The sequence below is a fragment of the Paroedura picta genome, chromosome 1, assembly GCF_049243985.1.
Source record: "Paroedura picta isolate Pp20150507F chromosome 1, Ppicta_v3.0, whole genome shotgun sequence".
NCBI lineage: Eukaryota > Metazoa > Chordata > Lepidosauria > Squamata > Gekkonidae > Paroedura > Paroedura picta.
The window spans coordinates 97,892,165-97,915,734 of NC_135369.1; the positions used below are offsets into that span (position 1 = coordinate 97,892,165).

The 23,570-nt window shown below is 44.3% G+C and overlaps 1 long non-coding RNA gene across 1 annotated transcript in view; it reads right to left on the reverse strand.

Annotated features, from left to right (window-relative positions):
* Nucleotides 1-3,171: 3,171 nt before the first annotated feature.
* LOC143840550 (uncharacterized) overlaps nucleotides 3,172-23,570 on the reverse strand; it is a 294,577-nt gene continuing 274,178 nt past the window's right edge. Inside the window, exons 7-9 of the long non-coding RNA XR_013232236.1 lie at nucleotides 19,427-19,798; nucleotides 5,597-5,691; nucleotides 3,172-5,030 (exon numbers count right to left, since the gene is read on the reverse strand). This is a non-coding gene — a long non-coding RNA (uncharacterized LOC143840550). The remainder of the gene's footprint in view (nucleotides 5,031-5,596; nucleotides 5,692-19,426; nucleotides 19,799-23,570) is intronic.

The following is a 23,570-nucleotide window of genomic DNA, read 5'->3' on the forward strand; positions in this document are numbered from 1 at the left end:
GATACGTCTTAGTCTTCTTAGTCCACACAGCTACAGCAGTCCCTCTGCCAGGATCTCAAGGGGCAGCTGCATGTGAAAAGGTAAGCAAGGCTCCCAAGCCCCTCAACCCCATACCTCTCCTGAGCCTATCCTGGTGGGACCAAGACACATTGGACATGGCATCACTCTCTATCAAACCCAGCAGTTGTGGGGGCAACCAACAGGTCCCCAGATGTACATGGATGCCACATACCAGGCAGTCAGGTGCATAGAGCCTGGGTGAGGCAGCTGCCGGGAAGTGGGGCCACTGAGATGGCCATGGAGAAGGCTGCTCACCTAGTTAGGTGGCAACACATCACCTGGCAAAACCCTGCAGCAGCTGGCAATCACCACCAACCCATGTGCATTCCGCATGATGGCCATACCCCTCTGTGTCCAAGAGAAGTATTCCTTAAGATGCTAAGGCAATTCCTCTTCTTTTACAGGGTGGAATGCTCAGTGAGTTCTGCAGCTGCATACGACAGGATTGCTCTGCCTGCATAATACATAAAAATCTTCAGTCCATTCATTCTGTTTTATTACAAAGCAATTAATAAGTGTTCTAAGGCCTCCCTAAGCACAGTGACACCCTTCTAAGCTCATTGGAGTCCATGGAAGGTATAAAAGGGTGTAACCCTCTTCAGCATTGCACTGCTAGTCCCTTATCCAAACCCTCCTCATTACATTGCAGTCTGAAAGCATTGGTCTCTGTTCAGATAAAAGGAGATGGCCACAAACTGCAAGGAAGGTATTATCTTCAAAAGGGCTTTTCAGATATGCTTTCCTTTGAAAACCGACAATATAACAATTGCTATACATGTACAAAACATCACAAGGGCTTTTTGCATAAAATACTACAACAATAAATAATTGCATACACAGTTTTCTTACTATGGAGTGTTGTCGTTTCAATGGAGAAACAAGTTTCTGTTCTTTATATAACTGCTAAGATGTGTGCATATGTAATGGGGGGAAGGGGGGGTAATAATATTCCAAGGATGGCTAAATTCATTTCTTATCGTTTGCAACTGAAAATGGCAGAGCTGAATGTGCTTCCTGTTGAACAAAAAAAAATACAAGGCTGGACCTTTGTTTATGCAAATGGGTGCAGATAAAACGACTGCTAAAATGATAGTGGAATTCTCCTCTAGGAAGAACCCCGGGGATTGCATTAGGATTGCAAAGCAGTGATGGATGTTTTCCAGTTCTGCCTTCCGGTGTCACAGCCAATCCCTGATTCCTTGCTGTGTATGTAAACCCCTGAAGCAGTGATGGCGAACCTTTTAGAGACCGAGTGCCCAAACTGCAGCCCAAAACGCACTTATTTATTCCAAAGTGCCAACACAGCGATGTAACCGGAATACTGTGTTTTTAGTTTAGAAAAAATAACTCACACATTAACATATTTTGCCTTAAAAGAATAACACAATAAAAGAGCCATTTTGTTGTTGGACCATTTAGTTTTAGGCTTTGTTCCCTGCGCCTTTTTACCCACACCTTTCCCTTCCCTCCCTGCCTTCTTCACCTTCGTTCCATTGAGGGGAGGCAGCAAAGCTGGGCATGCGTGCAGGTGATGGTAAGCTGCTTTGAGACTCCATTGGGTAGTGAAACCAGAAGCCATTAATCCTCTTGACTTTTCTATATTTGTTGTGGGGTGGAGGCTGGATGGGAGAACCTGTGATGATGGATTAAGTGCTTAGGCCACCCTGAGCTCCTCCACTGGAGTATATGATAATCCTGCTCATTGGTGCACACGATGATCCTGCCGAGGAGGAGGAAGGTGTCCATGTGACACTGCCCCCTTTGCACTCTGAGGCTTCCCTTGGGCTAATGGATTGTCTGTAGGTGTAGATTCCCCACCCCGTCTGATGTGATTTTGGGTGGGCCTCCAGGCCCCCCCTGGAGGCTGGCATCCCTAGTCCACTAGGGGTGCTAGTGGTGCTAGGAGATTCCCCGCACATACAAACCTTGGCAGAAAAGTCCCTGCTCTCCATGGGAACCCAAGTGAGTTCTGGGTGGACTTCAGTGGGTCTTCAGTTCTCACCTGGAGGCTGACAACCAAGCATTGCTTGGGAAGCCAGCCACAGCTGTCCCCTGCAGCTCTGGCATGTAGTGTCCTTTTTCCCCATTGGAGGTGATAGAAATGGGAACTGCTCTCTGTGTGAAGATGAGGAGCAAATTCTGTTTACTCCCATCATCTCCTGCCTGGAGCATGGCATCTGCATGCTAGACCTGAGAGTGAGAGAGAGTCCCCCTTGCTTTGGGAATTTTCAGATTTTGCCATCTCTGTGGACTGGGGGTGGGTAGGGGTGGGGGGTGGAGGTTTGAGTTAGAGTCAACAATGTTTCAGGGTAGCTCCGGGAGCCTCTTTTCTGACTTTCCCCCCAAGTTTCAAGAATACAGCTTCCCCATCCTACCTCCATTATATCCAATGATGATGAGATAAAACAGAGAAATTCTTACCTTTGGAACTAATTGGCCCATTATGTCCTATGCTGTTTTCTTATAATAGGATATAATGGACAGAGGATGGGGTACCCTCTTTGGGAGCCCCTAGAATTGGACCCCCTGGTCCAATATTTTTTGAAACTTGGAGGGGAGTCAAAAAAGAGCCTCCTGAAGCAATCCTGAAAGATTGGAGCCTGCAACTTAAACCCCCATCCCCCCAGGCCACAGAGACTCCATAAAGCTTAAATCACCCATTAAAGCCAATAGTGCTATTGACTTCAATGGCTGGTAAAGCTCTTTGGTGATCTCAGAAGTTTCAACCAGAGCTTCAGCAGTCCAAAGCGGCTTCATCCAAAGAAGCAGTCTGAAGTGGCTTCATTTGAAGCTGAAGTGGTCCAGATTTTTTCCTTAACGCACATACCTAGCATAAATCCTTTTCTCTACTGAGATAACTTAGAAAATGGGGTTAAATGTTTCAATTCTGAAATAGCTGATATAAAAGGGAGAGATGAATTTTTGAGTGTCAGGGGGGAAAAAAGGAACTACCTTTGATAGCATTTATTAAATCTTTATCTTTTTCCCATTATGTATTACCCAACAATGCTCACATAGTAACTGGTTCAAAATTACCAAACTCAATGGTAGAAGGGGCATTTATTTATTTATATTATATTTATATACCACCCTACCCAAAGGCTCAGGGTGGTTCACATAAAACAGAGTGGGAACAATACAGATAACTTAGATTAATAATAATGAATGAAGTGAAACAACAAGCAACATGGAACAGTAAAAAAAAATGTGGGAAGCATTAAATTAACTGATAGCCCAGTGGGTTGGGCAGAACTGCAGTGGCTGCCACAGGAGGGGGCTCAGGAGGAGGGCCCTTGGGAGTGGTGGTACAGGTTGACCTCAACCAAATGCCTGGTGGAGGAGCTCCCTTTTGCAGGCCCTGTGGAACTGTTCAAGGGCTCTGACCTCCTCTGGGAGCTCATTCCACCAGGTGGGGGCCAGGATGGAAGAAGCTCTGGCTCCTGGCTTCCCAGTTCTAGTTCAACACTCAAACATTACAACACAAAATCATATTTTATCAGTCCAGAGAAGACACACTTCCAAAGACAACATATACACTGTTAATTAACTTCCATAAAACTATTCAGATTAGATATTAACAATGAGTGTGCATTACTGCATTATTTTAATGATCAACATTTGTGCTGCATTTTAACTGCTCTGCAAATGGTGTTACTAAATATTTAATAGATAAAACCATGAAGTCACATGATGAAAAGAAAACTAGTCACAGCATAAAAAACAACTTATGAACGTTTTGATTGGATTCATATTTATACAAAATCCCTCAGCTACATCAACTAACCCCTTGTCAGTATTTCTATTAAAGAAACCTATCCTTATCCATGGTTCCTCTATATATTTGTGAAATGCCTCTGTGGGAGGAGCATGTTTGGGGTGTCCAAGTTGAATACAGGCCAATCAGGGTGCGACCAGCCTCCCTCACAGGGTGCCTATTATGGGGAGTGGAAGGGAAGGTGATTTTAAACTGCTTAGAGACACCTGAGGCCTGCTAAGTGACTGTGGACCATTCCCAGTTCTCTCAGAGCTCTCACAGCCCCACAGCCCTCACAGGTCTGTAGTTTCCTGGGTCATCTCTCCTCCCTTTTTTAAAAAATTGGGATAGCATGTGCTCTCCAGTCTTCTGACACCTCTCCAGTCATCAAAGAGATCCCAATATTTCATGCACTGTTTTCATTAACCCTTGGTATATGGAGGTGTATGTTTTGAGTTCTGGATGACATTTATCTTTTATTTATGTATTTGCACAGTGGAACAGCATGTTCATATCTTTCTGTATGACACATAACTTGCAAAGTTGCGAAGTCAAACATATTCACTCTTTCCTCATATTACATATAAACCCCACAGAAACTTAAAGACACATAAATCCCCCAGTACATAAAAGCCCCAGAAGCCCATTCCTCGTCAATTTGCCTCAAACATGATGAATTTGAAAGGAATTTAATTCATACAATCAGTTGCCACAGAAAGCGGGTAATGTATCAATCAGCTCACGTACTGTGGTAAAGTTGGACAACATTAGACTCCATGAACTGATGCTATTAATATTTGCATTATTGCTTTTAGTAGCCCCTGATAACAAGAAGACAAAATGAGTTAATTAGTGTCATCGGCGTGCATTCTGCTTTTAAAAGTTAATGTGATTTGTGCTGTCTCTGTTGTGCAATAAGATAAATGGTGTAGCCATCATAGAGGCAAATCCAGGAAAACTAATTAGACACATTAGGATTATGTCTACCCTGTTGTCACTCACAATGCATGCAAACAATACACTGTATAATTTATCAACTATAATGTGAGCTCTTGGGGGGAAGAATAATTGATTTTAGCGCAACCTTGAGACTCATTCTTAGACATCATGATCTGATGCAGTCATAGGTTCGAGCAGAAGAGGAGGTTCAGTCTGGAATATGTTGCTAAGCACCTTGTGGCTGCTGCTGTGATGTGGCCTTCTTCATCTGTTTAGCCTGATAATGAAGAAAAAATGATCAACAGCTGATGCCTTATGTATGGGGTAGCATGAACAGCATGATAAACAACATAACTTTAAGAGAAAAGGTGCAGAAATGTTCATGTTTATAAATTGCATTACTAAAGAACCCCAGTTCTAGAACTGTTCAGCATTGTGTGTTTTAAATATTGTCAAATTTGTCTTGGATAATCTTATGTCCTATAAAAGACAGCTTTGTTAAAGTCTTGAAAATGGAAAACTGTGGCTTCCTTTATAGAGTCAATACATCTCATGATAGAGCCTCTTGTGGCACAGGATGGTAAGGTAGCCGACATGCTGTCTGAAGCTATGACCATGAGGCTGGGAGTTCGATCCCAGCAGCCAACTCAAGGTTGACTCAGCCTTCCATCCTTCCGAGGTCGGTAAAATGAGTACCCAGCTTTCTGGGGGGTAAACGGTAATGACTGGGGAAGGCACTAGTAAGGCCACCCTGTATTGAGTCTGCCAAGAAAACACTTGAGGGTGTTACCCCAAGGGCCAGACATGACTCGGTGCTTGCACAGGGGATGCCTTTACCTTTACCTTACAACTCATGATGGGTCTTCTTTTCTTTTTGCCTTCAACTTCTTTTAGCTTTATTGTCTTTTTCCAGTGACTCCTGTCTTGTGAGCCCATGGCTTATTGAAGAGAGAATATTTGAAAGAAAACACAACACAACAATAAAAATTGACACTTCCAAACACAGGCATATTGATAACAATGACAGTTTCTTATAATACAACCAGTCAACAGTAGAGAGAGATTTATTCTTGAAATAATCAGCAAAATTTTGCAGTGTCCGCAATCATTGAAGGCTCCTTCTCACTTAGCATCTTCTTCACCAAATGTTCCTCTTCATCACACAAATATTTCAGTTTTTCCATATAGTCCCCAAGTTAATAATGGTACATCAGAAATTAAGGGCAACTGAATAATAGATACAGAAGTGTATCTGGGGCATTGCATCCATGCAGACACATTCTCTCATTGTGTGGAATTTGAAGGAAACAACCCCTTGATGAATTGGAAGGAAAAATATGTAATTGAGCTAGGAGGAAAGTCCTTTTAAGGAGATCTAGTCTCCTTAACCCCCTTCAAGGATCGCTGCCTTGTTGTGGCAAGGGGGCTTGCGTAGTTCAGTGAAGCTATGAGCTATACCGTGCAGGGCCACCCAAGACGGACAGGTCATAGCTGAGAGCTCTGACAAAAGGTGATCCACTGGAGAAGGAAATGGCAAACCACTCCAGTATCTTTGCCATGAAAACTCTATGGACAGTTCCAATAGGCATAACGATATGACGCCGGAAGATGAGCCCCTCAGGTCGGAAGGTGTCCAATATGCTACTGGGGATGAGCAGACGGCTAGTACGAGTAGCGCCAGAATGAATGAAGCGACTGGGCCAAAGCCGAAAGGACGCTCAGTTGTGGAAGTAACTGGTGGCGAAAAGACAGTCCGATGCTGTAAAGATTTTTATTCCATAGGAACCTGGAACGTCAGATCCATGAATCAAGGCAAGCTGGACGTGGTCAAACAAGAAATGACAAGACTGAACATCGACATTTTAGGAATCAGTGAACTAAAATGGACAGGAATGGGTGAATTTAATTCAGATGACCATCAGGTATACTACTGTGGACAAGAATCTCGCAGAAGAAATGGAGTAGCCTTCATAATCAATAAGAGAGTAGGAAAAGCAGTCTTGGGATACAATCCCCAAAATGACAGAATGATCTCAGTTCGAATCCAAGGAAAACCATTCAACATCACAGTGATCCAGGTCTACGCCCCAACCACCGCTGCTGAAGAGGATGAAGTTGATCAGTTCTATGAAGCCCTACAACACCTTCTAGAAGCAACGCCCAAAAATGATGTGCTTATCATCATGGGGGATTGGAATGCTAAAGTAGGAAGCCAAAAGATAACCGGGATAACAGGCAAGTTTGGCCTTGGAGTACAAAATGAAGCAGGGCACAGGCTGGTAGAATTTTGTCAAGAGAATACAATGGTTATAGCAAACACTTTTTTCCAACAACCCAAGAGACGACTCTACACATGGACATCACCAGACGGTCAACACAGAAATCAGATTGACTATGTGCTCTGCAGCCAAAGATGGAAAAGTTCTATCCAGTCAATAAAAACAAGACCAGGAGCTGACTGTGGTTCAGATCATGAGCTTCTTGTTGCAAAATTTAGGCTTAAATTGAAGAAAGTAGGGAAAAGCACTAGGCCACTCAGGTATGAACTAAATCATATCCCCGACGAATACACAGTAGAGGTGACAAATAGATTTAAGGAATTAGATCTGATAGATAGAGTGCCTGAAGAACTATGGACTGAGGTTCGCAACATTGTACAAGAGGTAGCAACTAAAACCATCCCAAAGAAAAAGAAATGCAAGAAATCAAAATGGCTGTCTGAGGAAGCTTTACAAATAGCTAAGGAGAGAAGGGAAGTGAAAGGCAAGGGAGAAAGAGAAAGATACACCCAATTGAATGCAGAATTCCAGAGAAAAGCTAGAAGAGATAAGAATGCCTTCTTAAATGAACAGTGCAAACAAATAGAAGGAAACAATAGAATGGGGAGGACCAGAGATCTTTTCAAGAAAATTGGAGATATGAAGAGAACGTTTCATGCAAAGTTGGGTATGATAAGGGACCAAAATGGTAGGGACCTCACAGAAGCAGAAGAGATTAAACAAAGGTGGCAAAATTATACAGAACAACTATACAAGAGCGAGCTTAACATCCCTGATGACCACAGTGGGGTAGTTACTGACCTGGAGCCAGACATCCTGGAATGTGAAGTCAAATGGGCCTTAGGAAGTCTGAGCAACAATAAAGCTAGTGGTGGTGACAGCATTCCAGTTGAACTATTCAAAATCTTAAAGGACGATGCAGTAAAAGTGCTACACTCAATATGCCAGCAAATTTGGAAAACTCAACAATGGCCACAAGATTGGAAAAGGTCAGTTTACATTCCAATCCCAAAGAAGGGCAATGCCAAAGAATGCTCAAACTACCGCACCATTGCACTAATTTCTCATGCTAGCAAAGTTATGCTCAAAATCCTACAAGCTAGGCTCCAGCAATATGTGGACCGAGAACTTCCAGAAGTACAGGCAGGATTTCGAAGAGGCAGAGGAACTAGAGATCAAATTGCCAACATACGCTGGATCATGGAGAAAGCTAGGGAGTACCAGAAGAACGTCTACTTCTGCTTCATTGACTATGCTAAAGCCTTTGATTGTGTGGAGCACAACAAATTGTGGCAAGTTCTTAAAGAGATGGGAATACCAGAGCATCTTATTTGTCTCTTGAGAAATTTATATGCAGGTCAAGAAGCAACAGTGAGAACTGAACATGGAATCACTGACTGGTTCAAAATAGAGAAAGGAGTTCGGCAAGGCTGTATACTGTCGCCTTGCCTATTTAACTTGTATGCAGAGCACATCATGAGAAATGCGGGATTAGAGGAGTCACAAATTGGGATCAAGATTGCAGGGAGAAATATCAACAACCTCAGATATGCAGATGATACCACTCTAATGGCAGAAAGTGAAGAGGAACTAAAGAGCCTGTTGATGCGGGTGAGGGAGGAGAGTGCAAAAGTTGGCTTGAAACTCAACATCAAGAAAACAAAGATCATGGCATCCGGCCCTCTCAATTCCTGGCAAATAGATGGGGAAGAAATGGAGATAGTGACAGATTTTATTTTCCTGGGCTCCAAGATCACTGCAGATGGGGACTGCAGCAAAGAAATTAAAAGACGCTTGCTCCTGGGGAGGAAAGCTATGGCAAATCTAGACAGCATCCTAAAAAGCAGAGACATCACCCTGCCAACAAAAGTGCGTTTAGTCAAGGCTATGGTATTCCCAGTTGCAATGTATGGCTGCGAAAGTTGGACCATAAGGAAGGCCGAACGTCAAAGAATTGAGGCTTTTGAACTCTGGTGCTGGAGAAGACTCCTGCGAGTCCCTTGGACTGCAAGGCGAACAAACCGGTCAGTCCTAGAGGAGATCAACCCTGACTGCTCTTTAGAAGGCCAGATCCTGAAGATGAAACTCAAATACTTTGGCCACCTCATGAGAAGGAAGGACTCCCTGGAGAAGAGCCTAATGCTGGGAGCGATTGAGGGCAAAAGAAGAAGGGGACGACAGAGAATTAGGTGGCTGGATGGAGTCACTGAAGCAGTCGGTGCAAACTTAAATGGACTCCGGGGAATGGTAGAGGACAGGAAGGCCTGGAGGATCATTGTCCATGGGGTCGCGATGGGTCGGACACGACTTCGCACATAACAACAACAACAGTCTCCTTAAGTCATCTAGTACTTGAAAGTGTAATGGCATTGACTTATATGATGAAGATATATCCCTGTGACTGGGTGAACAAGTCCTAAGAGTTGATGAGCCTATGATTTGAATATCATGATCTTCTAGTCTTGAGTTATCAATGTTAAGATTATAGAGGTAGGCACAAACCTGGAAAATGGAAATTTGTGGAGGTTTACAGGTTGGGGAAGCATCATGAACCTTGAACCCAAAACTGCAAGGAATCTCCCCCCCCCCACGCATTCATGAACCTTTAGGTTCACTTGTGTTCATTACCTGTTTAGCTGTTTCCTGGGGTCCTATAGAGAGCTCAGACAACTAAGAGCACGTGGAGAGAGCTGCTGGGGAGTGTTGCTGCTGCTGCTGACCAGGTGAGGCTATTGTGGTGCTGAGTAAGGTGATTACTGGGTGATTGTTGGGAGGATTAAAAAGGGCTTCTCCTCGCCAGAGGCGCGAGAGACGAAGGGCTCTTGGCCTGCGACTCTTAACCTGGAGTTTTTGGCCTAGCAATTAGAATCAGTAGATTATATTTCCCTAGTAGTTTCACTGCCTAGAAGTTACAATGGACCTTCAGGACACTCATCCCATCATCTGCAGTGAGTGTGACATGATTGCCTTCCTCCCTGAAGACAAGATGGACTACATATGCCCCAAGTGTAAACTGGTAAGACTTTGGAGGCAAGGATTAAGCCTTAGAAGAGAGAATTATTACTCTGACCTAAATTAAGAAAGGGGAAGAGTACATAGATTGGAGCTGTGCAACTTGGAATAAAGTGGATACAACCAGTCCTGAAGAGGATAAGGGGATTGACCTCATTATGGAGCCTCTACAGACAGTTAGGAAAAAGACTCAACGGTGCAGAGTGAGGCAGTTCTCGGGGCCTTTGGAGCTCCAGAATAGATTTCAGGCCCTTGCAGAGGAGGTGCAAGAGTCAACGAGGGAAGAGGTCCCCAAACAAAGTCTAAGACAAAGTGAAGAGGTCACGGGGTTAGAAGGAAATGGTGTTGAAAAAAAAAAGGAGATTACTGGTAATTGGAGACTCCTTGCTAACAGGAATGTATCACCATGTGGCTGGGCCTGACCCCCTAACCCGAGAGGTGTGTTGCTTGCCAGGGGCAAAAATTAAAGACATTTCAGAATGGCTGCCCAAACTCCTCAAATCTACGGATCGCTACCCATTTGTGATGGTCCATGTGGGAATGAATGACATGTCCGTGAATACCATCGCTCCTATTAAAACAGACTATCAAGATCTAGGGAGGAAGCTCAAGCAAATGGGGCCACAAGTGGTATTCTCTTCAATCTTGCCTGTCAAGGGAAGAGGAATGCGTCGAGAGAGGAAGATAATGGAGGTGAATCAGTGGCTGCATAGTTTGTGCCGGCAGGAGAGATTTGGTTTCTGGGACCATGGAGTAGGCTTTCTTGAGGAAGGCCTACTAGCACCTGATGGACTGCACTTATCAAAGTTGGGGAATAATGTGTTTGGCAGGAACCTGGGGACATTCATCAAGAGAGCTTTAAACTGAAGCCACAAAGGGAAGGAGACGTTCAACATAGGGAGTGTAAAGAAGGAGACTGATCGGGGGCAGCCCAACCAGGAAGGCCAGCTCATAGGGAACCAAAAGTAAAAGGATTCAGATGCCTTTATATTAACGCTCGAAGCATGGGCAATAAGAAGGAAGAGCTAGAACTTCTCATGGTGGGGACCCTAGGGGGAATTGACCATGTCCTCATAGAATTCCTTTTGAGATGGGGAGGCAAGGTAGCTTGTAGCCAGATGCAGATGTTGGATTTTCGTAGGGCAAACTTTAATAAACTCAGAGACAGGATGAGTGTCATACCATGGACAGGAATGCTGCAAGGGAAGGGAGCATGTGAAGGGTAAGCACTACTCAAACAAGAGCTATTGCATGCTCAATCAATGACCATCCCAGAAAGACGAAAACACTGCAGGAGCTCTAAGAAGCCTATTTGGATGAACAGAGAACTTCAAGAGGAACTAAGAAAGAAGAGGGAAATGTTCAGGTAATGGAGGGAAGGACAGAGCTCTAAAGAAGATGGAAAGGTATGATTTAGTAGGCATCACAGAAACTTGGTGGAATGATTCTCATAACTGGAATGTAATAGTGGATGAATATGAACTGTTCAGAAAAAACAGAATAGATCGAAGACGTGGAGGAGTGGCACTGTACGTGAGGAAAGGGCTTGTTATTGTTGTTAGGTGCGAAGTCATGTCCAACCCATCGCGACCCCATGGACAATGATCCTCCAGGCCTTCCTGTCCTCTACCATTCCCCGGAGTCCATTTAAGCTTGCACCAACTGCTTCAGTGACTCCATCCAGCCACCTCCTTCTCTTTCGTCCCCTTCTTCTTTTGCCCTCGATCGCTCTCAGCATTAGGCTCTTCTCCAGGGAGTCCTTCCTTCTCATGAGGTGGCCAAAGTATTTGAGTTTCATCTTCAGGATCTGGCCTTCAAGGAGCAGTCAGGGCTGATCTCCTCTAGGACTGACCGGTTTGTTCGCCTTGCAGTCCAAGGGACTCTCAAGAGTCTTCTCCAGCACCAGAGTTCAAAAGCCTCAATTCTTTGACGCTCGGCCTTCCTTATGGTCCAACTTTCGCAGCCATACATTGCAACTGGGAACTTGACTAAACGCACTTTTGTTGGCAGGGTGATGTCTCTGCTTTTTAGGATGCTGTCTAGATTTGGCATAGCTTACCTCCCCAGGACCAAGCGTCTTTTCATTTCTTTGCTGCAGTCCCCATCTGCAGTGATCTTGGAGCCCAGGAAAATAAAATCTGTCACTATCTCCATTTCTTCCCCATCTATTTGCCAGGAGGAAAGAACTTACATGTCAGGTAATTCTAGTGAAGGAGAGTATATCTACAGTGGAAAGCATCTGGGTGAAAATAAGCGAGGGGAAAACAAATAGTGTGGTGGTTGGTGTCTGCTACCGACCGCTTGACCAACAAGAGGATGTGGATGCAGCACTTTGTGATCAGCTTGGGAAAACCTCCCAGGGGCAAGACCTTGTAATCATGGGTGACATCAATTTCCCAGTTGTGTGCTGGGAAACAAACTCTGCGAAGCGTCCTCAGTCATGCAACTTTCTGACCTACCTAGATGACAATTTCATTTATCAAATGATAGATGAACCCACAAGAGGTTCAGCCATACTGGACTTAATACTGACCAACAGGCAAGAGTTGAAAGATGAGGTGAAGGAGGTAGAGAACCTAGGGGGAAGTGACCATGTCCTCATAGAATTCCTTTTGAGATGGGGGGGGGGCAAGGAAGCTTGTAGCCAGATGCAGATGTTGGATTTTCATAGGGCAAACTTTAATAAACTCAGAGGCAAGAGTGTCATACCATGGACAAGAATACTGGAAGGGAAGGGAGCATGTGAAGGGTGGGCGCTGCTCAAACAAGAGCTATTGCATGCTCAATCCATGACTATCCCAGAAAGACAAAAACACTGCAAGAGCTCTAAGAAGCCTATTTGGATGAACAGAGAACTTCAAGAGGAACTAAGAAAGAAAAGGGAAATGTTCAGGAAGGACAGAGCTCTAAAGAAGAGTACCTACAGGTTACTAGGCACTGTAGATCAATCATCAGAAAGGCCAAGGCTGAGAGTGAGCCCATTGTAACAAGAAACGATTTTTCAGTTATGTGAGGAGCAAACGTAAAGTAAAGGAGGCAATAGGCCCACTGTTGGGTGCGGATGGACAAACTCTAATGGTGGATGCACAGAAAGCAGAAAGGCTCAGCGCCTATTTTACATCGGAGAACTTGCACAACCCTTGTCCATCATCTTCAGGACCTCTTTAAGGATTGGAGATGTCCCGGAGGACCGGAAGAGAGCAAACGTTATTCGATCTTCAAAAAAGGGAGGAAAGATCATAGAATCATAGAGTTGGAAGGGGCCATACAAGCCATCTAGTCCAACCCCCTGCTCAACGCAAGATCAGCCCTAAGCATCCTAAAGCATCCAAAAAAAGTGTGTATCCAACCTTTGCTTGAAGACTGACAGTGAGGGGGAGCTCACCACCTCCTTAGGCAGCCTATTCCACTGCTGGGCTACTCTTTTTTTCTGATATCTAGCCTATATCATTGTACTTGTAGTTTAAACCCATTACTGCGTGTCCTCTCCCCTGCAGCCACCAGAAACAGCATCCTGCCCTCCTCCAAGTGACAACCTTTCAAATACTTAAAGAGGGCTATCATGTCCCCTCTCTACCTCTTTTTCTCCAAGCTGAACATTCCCAAGTCCATCAACCTATCTTCATAGGGCTTGATCCATTGGCCCCAGATCATCTTCGTCGCTCTCCTCTGTACCTTTTCAATTTTATCTACGTCCTTCTTGAAGTGAGGCCTCTAGAACTGCACACAATACTCCAGGTGTGGTCTGACCAGTGCCATATACAATGGGACTATGACATCTTGTGATTTTGATGTGATGCCCCTGTTGATACAGGCCAAAATGGCATTTGCCTTTTTTACTGCTGCATCACACTGCCTGCTCATGTTTAGTTTACAATCCACAAGTACACCAAGGTCTCGTTCACACACAGTGTTACCTAGAAGCATGTCCCCCATCCAGTAGGCATGCTTTTCATTTTTCTGACCCAGATGCAAAACTTTACACTTATCTTTATTAAATTGCAACTTGTTCTCATTAATAAATATGTTAAAAAGTACCGGGCTGAGCACTGAGCCCTGAGGTACCCCGCTACTCACCTCTCTCCAGTCTGATGAAACACCATTGACAACAACTCTTTGAGTGCGGTTCTCTAACCAATTCCCTATCCACCTAACTATCTGAAAATCCAGATTGCAGTCCCAGAGTGCTCAAAGAACTTTCCGGAGAACTTGCACAGCCCTTGTCCATCATCTTTGGGAGCTCTTTAAGGACTGGAGATGTCCCGGAGGACTGGAAGAGAGCAAACGTTGTTCCCATCTTCAAGAAAGGGAGGAAGGATGACCCAGGAAACTATAGACCAGTGAGTCTGACCTCTGTTGTGTGTAAGATAATGGAGCAGATATTAAAGGCAGCGATCTGCAAACATCTGGAAGACAATTTGGTGATCCAAGGAAGTCAGCATGGATTTGTCTCCAATAGGTCCTGTCAGACCAACCTGGTTTCCTTTTTGACCAAGTGACAGGTTTACTGGATCGTGGAAATACCCCTGATGTCGTTTACTTGGATTTTAGTAAAGCTTTTGATAAGGTTCCCCATGATGTTCTGATGGATAAATTGAAGGACTGCTATCTGGATTTTCAGATAGTTAGGTGGATAGGAAATTGGTTAGAGAACCGCACTCAAAGAGTTGTTGCCAATGGTGGTTCATCAGACTGGAGGGAGGTGAGTAGCGGGGTATCTCAGGGCTCGGTGCTCAGTCCGGTACTTTTTAACATATTTATTAATGATCTAGATGAGGGGGTGGAGGGACTACTCATCAAGTTTGCAGATGACACCAAATTGGGAGGATTGGCAAATACTCCAGAAGATAGAGACAGAGTTCAACGAGATCTGAACACAATGGAAAAATGGGCAAATGAGAACAAGATGCAATTTAATAAAGATAAGTGTAAAGTTCTGCATCTGGGTCAGAAAAATGAAAAGCATGCCTACTGGATGGGGATACACTTCTAGGTAGCACTGTGTGTGAACGAGACCTTGGGGTACTTGTGGATTGTAAACTAAACATGAGCAGGCAATGTGATGCAGCGGTAAAAAAGGCAAATGCCATTTTGGGCTGTATCAACAGGGGCATCACATCAAAATCACAAGATGTCATAGTCCCATTGTATATGGCACTGGTCAGACCACACCTTGAGTACTGTGTGCCGTTCTGGAGGCCTCACTTCAAGAAGGACGTAGATAAAATTGAAAGGGTATGCCGCTTTTATAGATTTCAAAGCAGCTTTTGACTCCATTTCCCGTGTCAAATTGTGGGAGAAATTGGAGAATTCTTCAGTAGATCGTCGGCTGCTTTATTTAATACATACGTTACGTGAAGGGACCTCACTGAAAGTGAGGTGCAACCCTCAGGTTCATCTCTCCACACCTGTTAAAAATCAAAAATATGTTAAGCAAGGATGTTTACTGGCCCCACTTCTATTTAATTTTTATATCAATGATATTGTGAGCCATCTCAATAACTTGAGCTTTCATCCTCCAAAACTTGCTGGAAGTCACATTTCTGTTCTTCTGTTTGCAGATGATGCAGTAATTCTCTCAAGAACACCTATTGGACTTAAAAGAGCACTGAATGCATTATCGTTATATTGTGAAGGGGAACAATTGGAGCTTAACTGTCAGAAAACCAAAATCATGGCATTTGCCAAAAGGCCAAAAAAGTATACCTGGCACATTGACAGAACTAAGATAGAACAGGTTTCCTGTTTCAAATATTTGGGAGTCGTTTTACAATCAACTGGTCGCAGGATAGCCCATGGGGCTTATGTCGCTGGAAAGGCACAAAAAAGTGCAAATGCCATCCTCAGATTCCTTAGGCTGAAAGGAGGTCATTATGTCCCTGCAGCTCTAAAATTGTTTGAAGCTAAGTCAATGGCACAACTGCTATATGGTGCGTAGCTAGGTCCTTATTCCAACTTTGCATTATTGGAATCTGTACAATCCAAATTCCTAAGAGCAGCCATCCAAGTCCCGAGATGTGTCTCCAGTGCCACCTTGCGACTTGAGACTGGCCTTATGAAGGTGGAAGCAAGAGTATGGTTAAACATTCTCAATTACTGGCTTAAAATCTCTTTTTTCCCCTGTGGATTAGCTTCTTTGATAATGAAGGATGACTTCTAGTCTTCATGGAAACAATCGGTGAGGGGGAAAATCGCAGCTTTGGGATTTTCTCCAGAATTTCTGGTTTGGATGGCCTATGACCAAGCTAAAGAGGTTATCAAACAGCGAGTAGTGGATATAGAACGCCAACATGATCTAGCGAATACCTCTGCCTTCATTGTTAGTAAAGGCTACAGGTATGTCACAGCTCCCTTGGCTTATTTAATGAATCTTGAGGTGCCTAGCCACCGGAGGGCCTTCACTTTAGCTCGTTGCAATGCCCTTGCCTCAGCTGTACTTGAAGTGAGATACAAGAAAACTCCATATGGTGAAAGGAAGTGCCCCTGTGGCTCTGGTCAAATAGAAACATTGGAACATATCCTTTTGTATTGTCAGTTTTATGATGACATACGTTCCATATTTATCACACCATGGTTACATAGAGTCCCAGGGTGCTCAGGACAATTTTATATCTCCCTGCTGCTCACAGACACAAATTGTTCCATCACATATAGTGTCACCAGGTTTTGTGCTGCAGCCATGAAAAGGTGGTGGAAGTTGACTAAAACTTAACAGACCCTGAGAGCAATTAGAACAATTTCCTATATTTCCATTTAATTCTAATTTATATTTTAGCAGACTCATAGTCTAAGTGTTTAACATGATGCTATTTTATGAGTAAAACTGTGTTTTAGCCATATTATTTATGTAACTGTGAAATTGTTTTGACTTTGCTGGTCTATGACCGTAATAAAGAATACTGATACTGATACTGAAAGGGTACAGAGCAGAGCGACGAGGATGATCTGGGGCCAAGGGACCAAGCCCTATGAAGGTAGGTTGAGGGACTTGGGAATGTTCAGCCTGGAGAAAAGGAGGTTGAGAGGGGACATGATAGCCCTCTTTAAGTATTTGAAAGGTTGTCACTTGGAGGAGGGCAGGATGCTGTTTCTGTTGGCTGCAGAAGAGAGGACACGCAGTAATGGGTTTAAACTTCAAGTACAACGATATAGGCTAGATATCAGGGAAAAAAAGAGTAGTTCAGCAGTGGAATCGGCTGCCTAAGGAGGTGGTGAGTTCCCCCTCACTGGCAGTCTTCAAGCAAAGGTTGGATACACACTTTTCTTGGATGCTTTAGGATGCTTAGGGCTGATCCTGCGTTGAGCAGGGGGTTGGACTAGATGGCCTGTATGGCCCCTTCCAACTCTACGATTCTATGATTCTTGTTGTTGTTGTTATGTGCGAAGTTGTGTCCGACCCATCGCGACCCCATGGACAATGATCCTCCAGGCCTTCCTGTCCTCTACCATTCCCTGGAGTCCTTTTAAGTTTGCACCTACTGCTTCAGTGACTCCATCCATCCACCTCATTCTCTGTCGTCCCCTTCTTCTTTTGCCCTCGATCACTCCCAGCATTAGGCTCTTCTCCAGGGAGTCCTTCCTTCTCATGAGGTGGCCAAAGTATTTGAGTTTCATCTTCAGGATCTGGCCTTCTAAGGAGCAGTCCGGCCTTATCTCCTCTAGGACTGACCGGTTTGTTCGCCTTGCAGTCCAAGGGACTCGCAAGAGTCTTCTCCAGCACCAGAGTTCAAAAGCCTCAATTCTTTGACGCTCGGCCAACTTTCGCAGCCATACATTGCAAATGGGACTACCATAGCCTTGACTAAACGCACTTTTGTTGGTAGGGTGATGTCTCTGCTTTTTAGGATGCTGTCTAGATTTGCCATAGCTTTCCTCCCTAGGAGCAAGCGTCTTTTAATTTCTTTGCTGCAGTCCCCATCTGCAGTGATCTTGGAGCCGAGGAAAATAAAATCTGTCACTATCTCCATTTCTTCACCATCTATTTGCCAGGAATTGAGAGGGCCGGATGCCATGATCTTTGTTTTCTTGATGTTGAGTTTCAAGCCAACTTTTGCACTCTCCTCCTTCACCCGCATCAACAGGCTCTTTAGTTCCTCTTCACTTTCTTCACTTTCTGCCATTAGAGTGGTATCATCTGCATCATCATCTATGTATCATCTATGATTCTAGGTTTACTTTTTTGTATATGTAGGATGTGAAAAGTCAATAAAATGTGAACAAACAAAGAAGCCTCTGCTATACGGAGTCAAAAACAAGTCTCCAGGGCTTCACTCACAGGATCACCTCCCTTTTTTGTGTTAGAACAGCTTTTGGGGGTTGAAAAAGTGTTGTCAGCAGGACATAGAAGCATTTCCATATTAAACTGACCATTTCAGAGAGAAGTCTGACCGGCTGTAGAAGAAGATATGACTGAAGCCACTTTAGATGTCAGTTCTGGTCATCCAGATCAGTTACGGTCTTTTGATAACTTTGTTCTGCACTACCCATCAGCCAACTTGGCAGGTGTTGACTCACTCCTTCTTGTCCCATTTTCTCTCCTACATTTCATGTTTCAACACAGCATGATACAAACACACTCCTCCTCAATTCTATAATGAGTTGTTTTCTAGAAAGATAGATGAACTTTCCAAATTCAGTATGTTGAAAAAATTGCCCTCTGCAGCTCCTGGTATCTCCCACTGAATAAACAATGATAAGCTGTCAAAATAAATGAGTTTGGCATTCACCAGAGTAGCAGACAGGTTGCAAAGTGGTTGCAGTAAATACAATGAGATCTAGAACAAGTGTATTTGGGTTTATTCATCTAGTGAGTTAAATATATTTTGGGGATTTCAGTTTTTTAACAAGTTGCCCTTTAAAATTCATGACTGTATACCATTTCTTCTGAAAAGCATCCATCCCATTTCAAAATTTCAAGTCATTTAGATGTAGCTGTACTGAGACAACAGAAAATCACAGCCAGGTCTGGTTGGGGAGATAATTTTATATGTCTGCATACGTTGCTGATTTTTTTTATACCTGACACAATTTGTGTTCTGTTTTTCCTGTCATTTCTCTACTATGTCAACACTGGGCTAGGTGGATATATATTTTTAAAAAGCACCCAAGGAATTCAGGTAAAATTGGAAGTAATTGGAGGCATGAAATGCTCCCCCAAAACAATTCAGTAATAGTGCATGGATTCATATGTACACAACAAACACCCTGTAAGATAGGTGGGGCTGAGAGAACTCTGACAGAACTGTTCTGTGAGAACAGCCTTAACAGGACTGTGACTAGCTCAAGGTTACTCAGCTGGCTGCATATGGAGGAATGGGGAATCAAACATGGCTATCCAGATTACAGGCTGCCACTATTAACCACTACACTAAGTTGACTGTACCTTGGAAGGGGAGTCATTGTTTCTCCTATGGCAGACATCCTATACATCTCATGTTGTTCTTATGGGCCCCTTGTTTCTCTAGAGCAGCATTTGGAAGGTATTTGCAGCTGCCATGTTGTGAGGAGGTGCAGACGTTCTGCTCCACAGATGGAAGTCCTTTCAGTCCACAGAACCCTTCTGGTTCATCCAGGCTAAGGCTTTTAGCTCTTCTGTAGCTTTTTTGTAGTCCAAATGGTCTATTTTTATTCCTCCTTTGGCCTGGGAGAGATTTTTGCTGTTCTCCAATACTGTAGTACACCACATGGAAGAGAAGCTAGCATTGCCTAATACAAGGGTGTGTTCTCCTCCCTCAGAGTGACATATGGCCTGAGTCTGCAAGGCAAAAGAAAGGGGGAGAAAGAGAACAAATATTACTGAGTTCCCCAGACAATGTGAAGAGCAGTTACTTGGTATACAGAAAATGCCAGGTTCGGTCCCTGGCATCTCCAGCTAAACAGCGTCAGGTAATAGATGATGTGAAAGATCTCTTCTTGAGTTCCTGTAGAGCTGTGGTTCTCAACCTGGAGGTCAGGACCTCTTTGGGGGTCGAACAACCCTTTCCCAGGGGTCATGGCAGGGGAAGCAGCTTGGCCAGGAAGGGGGGGCGCTGCCACTGTTACCGCTCCTCCTGAAGGCGCCCGCCAATTTATATACAATTTATAACCAATTTATATACAATCATGACCAATGGATCTTCACGCCATTGGTCAGTTTCGGTTTAATTTCTGTGAAAGAACACTTGCATAGTTTTATGGTTGGGGGTGACCACAACAGGAGAGCAGGATGCTGTTTCTGCTGGCTGCAGAGGAGAGGACACGCAGTAATGGGTTTAAACTTCAAGTACAACAATATAGGCTAGATATCAGGAAAAAGTTTTTCACAGTCAGAGTAGTTCAGCAGTGGAATAGGCTGCCTAAGGAGGTGGTGAGCGCCCCCTCACTGGAAGTCTTCAAGCAAAGGTTGGATACACACTTTTCTTGGATGCTTTAGGATGCTTAGGGCTAATCCTGGTTGAGCAGGGGGTTGGACTAGATGGCCTGTATGGCCCCTTCCAACTCTATGATTCTATGATTCTATGATTCTATGAGGAACTGTATTAAAGAGCCACGACATTGGGAAGGTTGAGAACCACTGCTGTAGAGTCACTGCCGGTCTGAATATACAATACTAACCTTGATGGACAAATGATCTGATTCAATATAAGGTGCCTTCATGTATTTGTAGATCCCAAAACAATGTTGTTTGACTTCGGTGCAGCATGGAAAAAGCATTCCAGCAGTAATTATTGTGGACGACTGTATTTCCAGTCTTCTCTCATCGCTAATTTACAGTGCACAGAAGTCATTACAGATACTTCAAAGAATAGCTCATCTATCAAATGTAAGCCCTATGCCAAGTTTTCAATTACCTTAGAAAGATTTCATCTCTGAGGATAACGTTACTGTTCGAAGAACATACTGAAGAAGTATAATTTGGATCCTTTCATTAAACATAAGAAAATCTAAGCAACAGATTTATTAGTCTCTGTGCCAGTTGCAGAAAGTTGGATTGTGAAGGGGACAAAGAAAAGGAAAGGACCTGAAATGCTCAGAGACAGCTGAAGATAAGTGAACGCACACACCCTCCCCCTCCTATTTTCCCCTTACCTAATGGTTTTCCAACCTCCCTTCCTCCAAGCAAGCAAACACACACATTCACTCCCTTTCCCCTTCCTGCTTACCTGCTGCCTCGATCACCACAGTTTGCACATGTGTGAGTATGCACATGTATGTATGCAAACTCAGTCCCTTCCCCCCTCCTTCTTACCTGCTCCTCCCCGCTACCTTGGCCCCCATGAGTTGCACAGCAACTACTCAGGCCCCCAGGGGGCAGAGCAGCTGCTGAGAATGCCTTGGGGGTGGGTCTGCTGATGCATTGGCCCACATGGGTCATGCAGAGGCTGCCTCGGCCCCGAGAGCTGTTGCATTCACTGCCATGGCCTCAGGGGTGGGGCAGCTGTTGCCTCAGCCTTGGAGGCAGGGCGGCCACTGCCCCATCCTCCGCAGGTCACACAGTGGGTTCCCAGGCCCTGCATGGGGGCCTGCATGACCACTGGCTGGGTCCTTCATCTTCTGGTGTACTTCATGAATGGGATGATGGATATTACGTCTATATACCTTTCTATTTCACAAGACAGGCCAGAAGATGTGTCCCACATCAAAAACTTTTATTTTCAAATGAAAAGCAATGAAAACTGACTCAATCCCTACTGATGTGTTGGCAGGTTACCTCTGGTTATCATACATCCTATCTGTAGGTACCCTCTTTGCAACATCTAATATTCATAAACACCCGCAACCAACCAGGCTGTCACTCCAGAGACAATTCTAGTTTTGGACCACAAATCGAGATGCTACTTTTGGAACCTTTGTAGGATAGTGCTTAGAGTGCTGGACTACAACGAGGGAGACTCAGGCTAACATTCTTGATTTTCTTGAAATGTACTGATTGCTCTTGGCCCAGTCAGTCTTTCTCAACTTAACATACTTCACAGGTAAGTTGTGGGGCTAGAAAGGAAGAGGGAACATCAGTGTGCATTGCCCCTAGCCTGTTGGAGATATGGATGCATAAAAATGAAACAATAATTTATTACACAGGAGAAGAGAATGATATTAGAGGTCTCAAAGCAGGGCTCTCGTTAGAGGACTCTATTCCTTCTGCACCACTATGCATGGTGGCAGCTGCACTGGGCTGCTGCCAGTTTCCCATGGTGGAGAAGCATACCCCGCCATGAACCATGCTTGCATGGCAGATGAAATCGCCCTGTGTACGGAGTCTGCTCCAGAGTTGTGCGTATTCATGGACAACTCTTGGCTCGTAGGCTTGCAGTGTGTCTTGCAGTGGGCAGCAGCACCAGGAAGGCAAGGGGCAGAGAGGTCCCACTGCATGATGGTGGAACAGCAGCATGCTGCTATCCAACCATTGTAGGGGTTTTAAAATTCCCCATTTGGCTCTGGAGCACTGCAAAGCTTAAAGGGGGGTTTCATTTCCCTGTGGGATACCATAAGTGTGGGGGGAGGAGCTGAGCTAGGCCTGGCCTGGCCTGGCCGCTCATGGTGGCTACAGCAAAAATAGGAATGCTGAAAAATCAGTGTTGCCTTGCCATGGGCCATTGTAGGCCACAACGTGAGACAAGGCCAGGAGGGGGCCAGGCTGTTGGCAGTTTCATGCATAAGCAGGGATTTGCCCCACTACCATGCTGCTGCCAGCTCGGCCTTCTATAATCTGTCTATGGTAGATTGCTGAAATAGGAAATACTGGTGTTTTCTTTGCTTCACTGCAGCAACATGACTGCAGATGGCCAGAAGGTAATATTGCAGCTATCCGTTGTGAAGGACCAGTGTGACATGGGGAGCATCATTATGCTGACTTTTACTTGGTCTGAGTGATATGTTGCTATTTAGTATTGGTACTATGTTTAGTGATGTCCAAGATCAGTTAATTGCATTTGTATTTGGTAATGATTCTATTCCTGATTGTCAATGCTCAAGATTTTAGTCAAAACAACATGAATAAATAAACGAGTGATATTTTGCTCTTGGATTGTCCACCTCTGCCTATATAGAAACCCTGAGCCCAAATAAAGCAGTATGATTTCTTTGCCCCAAGTAACATTTCTGCTGTGAGAAAACTGCATTATCTATCCAGCCGCAAGATGCATTTACTTGAGCATGAAGTGTCCATTATAGTGACTGAAGGCGTGCAAAAATAGGAGCTCATTAAGCCAAGTGCAGCTGACTAGTCCTCTTCCAACTCCTCTGGCTTAGTACTACTATGCAGCTGGCTTGCTATAGAATCCTAAGCAGAGGTCAGCCCTTCTGAGGTCAAGGACTTAGAATGCTGTAACTTGGACTAGGGTTGTACTGAAAACCAGGAGATCTATGAACTTGTTAGTCTCAAGCTCTGCTGGGCTGGTGTTCCTGCTCCAACTTCTTTTGCTTTCCACTTTAATTAGTCAAGTAAAATGGCAGAGAACATTTCCTTTTTGACAGCATTTCAGTTGCTTGAACTTTGTCAATTCAGATCTTGAAAATGACACACAATTTTTTATAAACAGTTAACTGCT